The following is a 9,652-nucleotide window of genomic DNA, read 5'->3' as shown; positions in this document are numbered from 1 at the left end:
TGGAGGGGCCAAATTTGCTGCTTGCAGGGCTGAGTGTGAGGGAAGCCCTCAGTTCTCCCTGCTTTGAGGGAGGGAGATGGATTTATTTGTTTGTATATTTATTCATTTATTACTGTGTGCAGAGCAGTGTATTAAGCGTTTAAGAAAGTTCAATACAACAATAAACGGTGACATTCCCTGCCCACAGTGAGTTTACAGTCTAGATGGGAGAAGACAGACATCAACACAAATAAATACAATGGCAGATCTGTACATAAGTGCTGCAGGGCTGGCAGGGGGGAAGAGCAAAGGGAGCAAGTCAGGGTGATGCAGAAGGGATGGGAAAATGAGGAAAAAGTGGGGCTTCATCTGGAAGGCCTCTTGGAGGAGTTGTGCCTTTAGTAAGGCTTTGAAGGAGAGGAGAGTAAATGTCTGTGGGATTAGAGGAGGCAGGGCGTTCCTGGCCAGAGGTAGGACATGGGCCAGGTGTTGGCAGTGAGAAGGTTAGCACTAAAGGAGCGGAGTGTGCCGGCTGGATTGTAAAAGAAGAGAAGTGAGGTGATGTAGGAGGGGGCAAGGTGATGGAGAGCTTTAAAGCCAATAGTGAGGAGGTTTTGTTTGATCCAGATCCGTTAATGGTCTGCACGCTCAGGGCCTGGAAACAGCCCATGAGCTCCTAATTGTTAATTATACACAATTAAATGAGACTGATTTCCCGCCTCCTTATCTCCGGGCCAAATGAGTGTTTAAACAGTTCTGAGCAGGCGGCCAGGCCGCAGTGTTTGCCCAGGTCCCCCCCGGAAACGTCAAAGCAGGTCAAAACTCCAGGGTGTGGGATTTGGGGTTTGGGGTATGGGGCTCAGGAGGTATAGCAGCCTGAAGGTGTATGGTGAAGGAGTAGGGAAGCAGCGTGGTCTAGTGGACGGCGCACGGGCCTGGGGGTTAGAGGACCTGGGTTCTAATCCCTGTTCTGCCACTCGTCTGCTGTGTGACCTTGGGTAAGTCACTTCACTTCTCTGGGCCTCAGTTCTCTCATCTGCTAAATGGGGATTCAGAAACTGTTTTCCCTCCTAGTTGGAATGTGAGCCCATGTGGGACCTGGTTATCTTGTCTCAACTCCAATACTTGGTACATAGTAAACGCTTAACAGAGAAGACTGGAAGTTTGGCTCAGAAAGCAGTGGGATTATTTTCCCCCATGGCCCTGTGGATTATTTCCCTCTGGAAGTAGGGCCTGGTTCTCTCTCCCTGTTTCCTTTCCTTATCCCTGTCTCTCGATGTTAGGTTCTCCCAAACACAGGGGAAGCAGCATGGCCTAGTGGATAGAGCACAGGCCTGGGAGAAGCAGGCAGGTGGTAGAGTGAGGACTAGGAATCAGGTCCTCTCATTCCCAGGCCCATGCTCATTTCACTAGGTCATGCTGCTTCTCACTCCTTCTACGCTGAGCCCGGTGTGGGCAGGGACGGTCTCTATTGCTGAATTGTACTTTCCAAGTGCTTAGTACAGTGCTTTGCACTCAGTAAGTGCTCATAAAATACTATTGAATGAATGAATTCTCACCTGGGTTCTGGGGAAACTGGCTTCAGGTGGCCAGACTGGGCTTCCAAGGGGATCTCGTGGTTCACTTGGGACAAGGTTCAGGGGATGACTCTGCTAGCCTCAGCTGTTAACCTGGGACCGGAGGACTTCTTATTTTTTATTTTATTTTTAATGGTATTTGTTAAGTGCTTACTATGTGCCAGGCACTGAACTAATCGCTGGGGTAGATACAAGCTAATCATGTTGGATGTAGTCCCTGTCCCACATGGGGCTCACACTCTTAATCCCCATTTTACAGATGAGCTCACTGAGGCACAGAAAAGTGAAGTGACTTGCCAAGGTCACCCAGCAGACACGTAGAGGATTCGGGATGTGAACCCAGGTCTTTCTGACTGCCTGGCCCCTGCTTTACCCACGATGTTCCGCTGCTTCTCTGAGTGGGTTTCCTCCCCGCCCGCTTCCCTTCTTCCAGAACCCTACCCTTGGATAAAGGCAGGCGGGACTGGCACGGCCTGCATCCGGTGGGTGTCGCTGGGTGAATCTCCTTTTTCTCTCCTCTCAGCCCTGGGAGGTGATTGTCTCTTGGCCCGCTGACTCCTCCTCTCCCACCCTCCCCCATCCCCTACCCCACCTTTCCCAGAAAGAAATGACCGATGGGGCCTTTGCGCCGCCCCCTCCCCGCTTTCCCAAAGTGGTCCATGAACTGGAATTTTCAGGCCCCCCTGACCTGGAACTGCAAAAAGTAGGCTGATGTCTTTGGTCCTTATCTCCTAAGGATTTGTAAGGTAAAATTTAGATAACTTATCCTGTTGGGCTTTGCTGCTGCAGCACCCAGAGCTCAGTGGAAAGAGAAACCCTTGGGATTGGGAGGAGGGGAAGGTAGACTTTTTATCCCTTCTTGGAAGGTTAATGAATCATTAAACACCTACTTTTTCAGGGAAGCCTATTTCTCTCTCGGTTGTCTGCTTTGTAGCTCTGGTTGTGTTAGATGAGAGATGTAAGCATGAATTTCTCATAATAAACTGGTAGACAAATCAGCTCTTACCTTAACCCTCACTTTTGGTCCTTTGACATAACCTTATTGATCTGCCAGGGCCTTTTCTTTTTTTCGATATAACGAGGTTCTCCTTTTATTATCCTTTATTCAAATTTTCAAGATTTCACCTGAATTTTGTTCATACTCCAAATGAATGTGGAGTCTAGAAGTCAGAAGGCTCAGATTTTAATCCCCTCTCCGTGACCTACCTAGTGTGTGGCCGTGGGCTCTTATGACTCAGTTTTCCCAGCTGCAAAATGGGAATAAGATACTTGTTCCGACCGCCTTTTCAGACCGTGAGTGCCGTGTGGGATGGGACCTGTGTCTGATCTGCTGGTCTTGAATTTACCCCAGTGCCTAGCACAGTGTGTGGCATTTAGTGATGATGGAGGGGGGGGGGTCTTCCCATCAACAGCATGAAGGAATTAATGAGAATGCAGGTGTTTTGCACTGGGCCACCTGTATCCTCTTGCCCCTTCCGGTCTCAATTCTGCTGGGGCGTGGAGAGCACGAATGAGCAGACAGGCCAGGGGGCAATATGTAAGTTCCTTGTGGGCAGGGGTCATGTCAGCCAACTCTTTTGTACCGTACTTTCCCAAGTGCTCACTAAAGTGCTCAATAAATACCACAGATTGATTGATCCTGCAGCGCTGGCAAAGGGCAGGACCCATTTCTAGCCAAGGAGATTTCAGCTTGGCTCTTGTTCTTTGATTCTGCAAGGCCAGTGTGGGTGAAAGCTTTGTTTCCCTGGAGAATCTGTCAATTCTCCACTGGACCCGCATCCCATCTTCCCGACTTGGAGTTGACATTCTGGGTCCAGTAGAAAGCAGGGCTCCGAGGAGGCCACCACAACTGTCTTGTGACAGAGCTAGGCGAAAGGGAGGGGAATCCGCATCCTGAGGGACTGGGGAGGAAATTATGTGGTCGGGAGGTGACCACAGTTGGCCTAAAGGGTTGGCAACGAGCTTTTTTCCTCTTTCATTAAATCATATTTAATGAACGTTTAATGTGTGCAGAGCACTGTACTAAGCGTTTGGGAGAGTAGAATAGAACAATAAACAGACACATTCTCTGCCCAAAGCTGGGGAGGAGGAAGTGGATGGCTAACCTGATAGGTTGGGCCTGGAAAACTCTCTAAACAAAAGTAGAAACAAGGAGGTGAGCAGTTTCCAGTTCTGGTAAGATGGTCCATGTGCTGTAATCATAATCATAATCATAATAATTGTGGTATTTGTTAAGTGCTTACCTTAATAATAATAACTGTGATATTTTTTAAGGGCTTACTATGTGTCACTGTATTAAGCACTGGGGTAGATACAAGCAAATCGCGTTGGACACAGTCCTTGTCCCACATGGGGCTCACAGTCTTAATCCCCATTTTACGGATGAGGTAACTGAGGCTCAGAGAAGTAAAGTGAGGCACCCAAGGCCACACAGCTAACAAGTGGTGGAGCTGGAATTAGAACCACTTCCTTCAGATTCCCAGGCCGGGGCTCTATCCACTATCCACTATCTATCCATTGGCTTCTCCCAATAGCCCAATCAATCCCCATGTGGGAGGAAGGCAGTCTCTGTGGTTGATGCTCATCACCTCGGGAGCCTGGTTGGGACCTGCATCCATTATTCCCAAGCCAGGCCCTAGGCTGACACATCACGGAATCCAGAGAGGGGGCGGAGTGGCTGGGGCGGAGGCTGGCCCATTCGGGCTATGAGAGAGGTTGGTGAGGTCCTGTCAGGCATAAGCTCTTTCTAGACTGTGAGCTTGCCGTGGGCAGGGAATATGTTTATAGTCATCTCCCAACTGCTTAGCACAGTGCTCTGCACCCAGTAAGAGCTCAGTAAATAAGATTGACTGACTGACTGATGGGCTGCCTGCCTGGGTCCATCCTGACTTCGCAGCAGCCTTAACTTGGGCTCATGGCTCTGGGGTTTGGCCACATTGGCTTCTGTTGAGGTTGCTCCGCCCCTGCCATTTGGGGAGACCAGGAACAAGGGTAGACAGGAGAGCAGCTAGGCCTGGCGTGGCCGAAAATCAGGGCAGGAGACGGGACCCCAAGAGGAGCAGTTTGGGAGTCCCAAGAATGACCTAGTGGGTAGAGTATGGGGCTGGGAATCAGAAGGACCTGGGTTCCAATTCTAGCTCCACCACTTGTCTCCTATGTGACTCTTGGCAAGTCCCTTCACTGGGCCTCCATTCTCTCATCCGTAAAGTGGGGATTAAGACTGCGAACCCCATGTGGGACATGGACTGTGTCCAACCTGATTATCTTGTACCTACCCCCGGATTTAGAACGGTGCCTGGCACATAGTAAGCGCTGAGCAAATACCTCAAAGAAATAGAAATAAATAATCAGCGATGGGTGGCATCGTGGCCCGGGGGCCAGCTTGACACCCAAGGTCAGCTTCTTGCTTATGTGCCCGGGCTTCCAGCGGAGATGCAGGAAAGGAGTGTAAACCTCTTTGGAAACTCATTTATCATCTTAACTTGGCCTGTTGAGGGTGGGTTTGGGGAGGATCAGCCACCAGCATACCGTATTCCGGGGGTGCAGTGAAACACGTTCATGCACAGGCACTGTTCACGCTGGTTGCATTGCTTGGGGTGACTTTTGCAGAGAGAGTCAAGGCATGGGAGGCTGTACATTCCTGCAAGATATTCTGTGCTATCAAATCCGTCCTCTCCACTCAACTCCCGGCCACAGTTCTGAAGAATTGCTACGATCCCCACCCCTCGGGCAGGGAATGTTTCTCTTTTATTGTTATACTGTAATATTAATTATAATAATTATGGTAACTAAGTGCTTACCATGGATCAAGCACTTTTCTAAGCGCTGGAGTCGTCTTACGCTGTCGAGTTGTCTTAGACCCATAGCGACGTCATGGACACATCTCTGCCAGAATGCCCCATCTACCATCGTTCTGGTAGTATATCCATAGAGTTTTCTTGGTAAAAATATGGAAGTTGCCTCCTTCCACGCAGTAAACGAATCTCTGCCCTCAACCCTCTCCCATGCCACTGTTGCCCAGCACAGGTGAGTTTTGACTTGTAGCAGTTTGCCTTCCACTCGCTAGCCACTGCCCAAGCTAGGAATGGCATGGACAGGCCTCTGCTTGACCCTCCCTCCCATAGCCGAGATTGGTAGAGTACAGGAAACTCTCCAGGTGCAGTCCTGAGAGGGGAAGTGCTGGAGTAGGTACAAGTTAATCAGTTATACACAGTCCCTGTCCCACACTGGGCCCACACTCTTAAAGCCCATTTACCCCAGATGAGGGAACTCAGGCACAGAGAAATTAAGTGACTTGTCCAAGGTCACATAGCAGACGTGGCAGCGTCAGGATTAGAACTCAGGTCCTCTGACTCCCAAGACCATGCTCTCTCCACTGAGCCATGCTGCTTCTCTCCCAAGTGCTTAATACAGTGCTCTGCTCCCTCTAGACTCATTAGGGCAGGGAATGTATCTGTTCTATTGTACTCTCCCAAGGGCTTAGTACAGTGCTCTGCACACTGTAAGCAGTCAATACGATCGACTAACTGACAAGTTTGACCTGGGGTAAGGTTGGGGTGGGAAAGGAGCCATATATCTATGCCCACAAATATACCCTTGGCCCCCATCAGAGTCTGGGGTCCAGGGAGAACAGAGAGAACCCTCTTCTCTCTCTTCCTCCCTCCCTCCACTATCTTGCCCCTGAGGAAGGCCCAGTCCCGCTTTGGCCAAGCGAGAACGAAAGAATTGGAAATATGAGCGTGAGTGGCCTTTGTACTGAGAGGGGTGGAGGAAGACAAATGTGAAATGAACGTGCGACCCAGCATTTCAGCGGAGAAAATAATAATTTGGACCCGAGGATTCGCAACTCTCAACTACAGCCAATTCCTCGGTGGCAGCGTGTGGCTATCGGGATGGACACGAGGCCTGGCCGGTGCAGGGCCCCAGGGAGTTTGACAAAGGGCCAGACTTGCCTGCAGCCCGAGGACTGAACTCCTTGGACCCTCGGGGCTGCGGCCATGCAAATCTTAAGGTAAATGTGGATCTGGGTCTTTGTCTGTTTCCGTCTGCATCTGTTGTGAAACTGCCGCTGCTCAGGGGCGTGAAGGCCTGTTCCCCGGTCCGCCCCCCGGGTGCGTTGTGAGAGACGCTAATCAGGGCAGGTTCACCAGAAGGCTCTGCATCATCCAGGTCAGGGGTCAGGGAGTGGAGACAGGGAGCGGCTCCCTGGATCTGAGATGGCGAGCGGGAGTCAACGGCCAGGTGGATGGAGTGGGGGTCCAGCCTGGAGACCCGGCCTGCCCCAGATCTTCAAACCCCCATCCGTGCCCTCCAGCTCTGCCGGAGCCAGGATCGTGCAGCTTTTCGCGAGCGTCCCCAAGTGCCTAGCACAGGGCTCTGAACACGGTACCAAGCCTACTGGGCATCGACAAGGGGCGAAACGACTGTGGCGGTGGGGGAAGAGAGCAGGGATCCATTTGAAATCAACAGACTAAGCCTCCCGTTCTTCGGGGGAGCAAGCGGAGATTCCCAAGCCTCCAGACCTTCCCCCGCCACCTTGCTTCAGACGGCCCGGCTGGGACCTGACGGGTTGCGTGGCCTAGTGGATAGAGCACGGGCCTGCGAGACAGAGGACCTGGGTCCTAATCCCAGCTCTGTCATTTGTCTGCTCTGTGACCTGGGCAAGTCACTTCACTTCTTTGTACCTCAGTTCCCTCATCTGTAAAACTGGGATTAAGATTGTGAGCCCCAGGTGGGACAGGGACTGTGTCCAAACCAATTTGCATGTACCCACCCCAGCGCTTAGTACAACGTCTAGCACATAGTAAGCATTTAACAAATACAACAGTTATTATTATTATTATTCAGAACTGGGGCCCTGGCTTTCAGGGGGATGACCAGCTCATTGTGGGCAGGGAACATGCCTACCAACTCTGTTATATTGTACTCTCCTAAGTGCTTAGTGTAGGGTTCTGCACACATGAAGCGCTCGATGAATATGATTGAACACCGATCCCCGAGGCATTCGGCCTTCCCCGCTCCTCCACTCAGGGTATCTGGGATGGAGGAAGTCTGGAACCCAGGCCATGGAGGAGGTAGCTGGAGTCTGTCTAGGAATGGCTGGAAGCTGGCCTGGACCCTAGCCAATCCTGGCAGGAAGCTTCTTTTTTAACGGTAGTTTGGTAAGTGCTTACTATGTGCCAGGCACTGTGCTAAGCGCTGGAGTAGATAGAAGCTAATCAGGTTGGACCCAGTCCATGTCCCACATGGGGCTCACAGCCTTAATCCCCCTTTTACAGATGAGGGAACGGAGGCACAGAGAAACGAAGTGACTTGCCCAAGGTGACACGGCAGATGAGAGCCTGGGTTCTAATCCCGGCTCTGCCACGTATCTGCTTAAAGCTGTGAGCCTCATGTGGGACATGAAGCGTTTCCAACCTGGTGATCTCGTATCTACCCCAGAGTTTAGTACAGTGTCTGACACATAGTAAGTACTTAACATATAGTATAAGAAAAAAGTGGCAGGCCTGGAATTGGAACCCAGGTCCTCCTCACTTCCAAGTCTGTGTTCTATCCACTAGGCCACACTGCTTCTCAGGTTCCTGTCCCCTGAGTGTGCAGGCCCAGAACTTGGGCTCAGCCAGGTGCTCTGCCTGATTCTCTACGCTGTCCTGCCTCCTGACTCTCTCTTCTCCACTCCTCTCCAAGCAGGAAAGGCAAGAACGACTTGCAATCTCCGCTTGGCTTTCTCTTTCCGGTCCGCTGCAGGCCGAGCAGGCCGTCAGAGCCGAGGAGGCTCGACCTTGGGCATTGGCTTGGACGTGGGTCAGGTGGCGGGGGCCCACAGAGGCGGGGCATGTCTGAGACGTGGCGGCATAAACCAGAGTGTTCCTTTGCCTGCAATCTGGTTTCATTCAGGAAGTTGTTCTTGTGTGGATGTTTCCACAAACAGCAGCAGGAAGAGAACGTGGGGAGATACTTCCTTCCCTGATTGGGGGGGTGGGTGGAGGGGGGAGGTCCTTCCTGTAGTGTCCCCTCGTTCCTAGGCCGGACAGTCTAGTTTTGGGTGTCTAAATGTGGGGGAGTTCCCGCTCGGCAACCTTAGGTCTGAGAAGACGAGCTGACAGCCTAGAGGATGAACTTACGGTCTAGAGGGAGAGCCTACAATCTAGAGGGCGAGTTTACAGTCTAGAGGACAAACTGAGAGCCTAGAAGCTGATCTTACAGTCTAGAGGGCGAGTTTACAGTCTAGAGGGAGAGCTTACAATCTAGAGAGTGAATTTAGAGTCTAGAGGGCAAGTAGACTGGGGGAATCCAGTAGGACCAGCTGAATGCAGGCCAGTTTTCCCCAACCTCATCACCCTGGAGGGGCCCCTGTGCCCTCCACAACCCTCCTGGAGCCAGGCCAGCGGGCTGTGGAGCAGACAATGCTTCCGGCAACCATTTGGCCACTTGGCACCCCTATGGTCAGGCCCCTTGCCCTGCCCTCGGGCTGGGGTTGGGTTGGGGCTAAGCCTGCTCTTCACAATTTCCCCACCTCGACTGTAAACTCCTTGTGGTCAGGGATCATGTCTACCAATTCTTGAGTGCTCTCCCCATAATAAGCTCTCAATAAATACCACTGACAGACTCTAGGCTCCTATGGGCAGGGATCATGTGACCCTGGGTAAGACCCGGTGACCCTTCTGTTTATCTTCTCTCCTTGCCAAGCAAGGAGAGAGCAGCATGGTGTAGTGGTGAGAGCACGGGCCTGGGAGTCAGAAGATCATTGGTTCTAATAGTCTGCTGGGCGAGGCACTTCACTTCTCTGGGCCTCAGTTCCCTCACCTGTGAAATGGGGATTGAGATGGTGACTCCCTCGTGGGACAGGGACTGTGTCCAACCTGATTTGCTTGTATCCACCCCAGCCCTTAGACAATTTCAGAGGGCTCCCTAACTTGGATGGTCTCAGTGCTGTGAGCGAAGAACAAGGGGAGAATCTCTGCTCCCGACCCCGAGTCCTCCTCACTCTGTCCACTTTTCTTTCTCCCCCCACATCCTCTTCCTTCCTCCTCCCCCCCACCTTCTCCTTCTTTTCCCCTTCCACCCCTTGAGAGCACCATGCTAAAGTTAGCACT

General features: G+C 51.7%; 1 non-coding gene across 1 annotated transcript; it reads right to left on the bottom strand.

Moving 5' to 3' along the window:
* Positions 1 to 5,592: 5,592 nt before the first annotated feature.
* On the bottom strand, positions 5,593 to 5,730 carry LOC114810449. Its single transcript, XR_003758148.1, has one exon. It is a non-coding gene; the product is annotated as a small nucleolar RNA SNORA7 (small nucleolar RNA).
* Between the last annotated feature and the right edge of the window lie 3,922 nt (positions 5,731 to 9,652).

This window comes from Ornithorhynchus anatinus, chromosome 3, assembly GCF_004115215.2.
Source record: "Ornithorhynchus anatinus isolate Pmale09 chromosome 3, mOrnAna1.pri.v4, whole genome shotgun sequence".
Taxonomy (NCBI): domain Eukaryota; kingdom Metazoa; phylum Chordata; class Mammalia; order Monotremata; family Ornithorhynchidae; genus Ornithorhynchus; species Ornithorhynchus anatinus.
The sequence above is the reverse complement of the archived record's forward strand: the minus strand, read 5'-3'. Positions and strand labels throughout refer to the sequence as shown.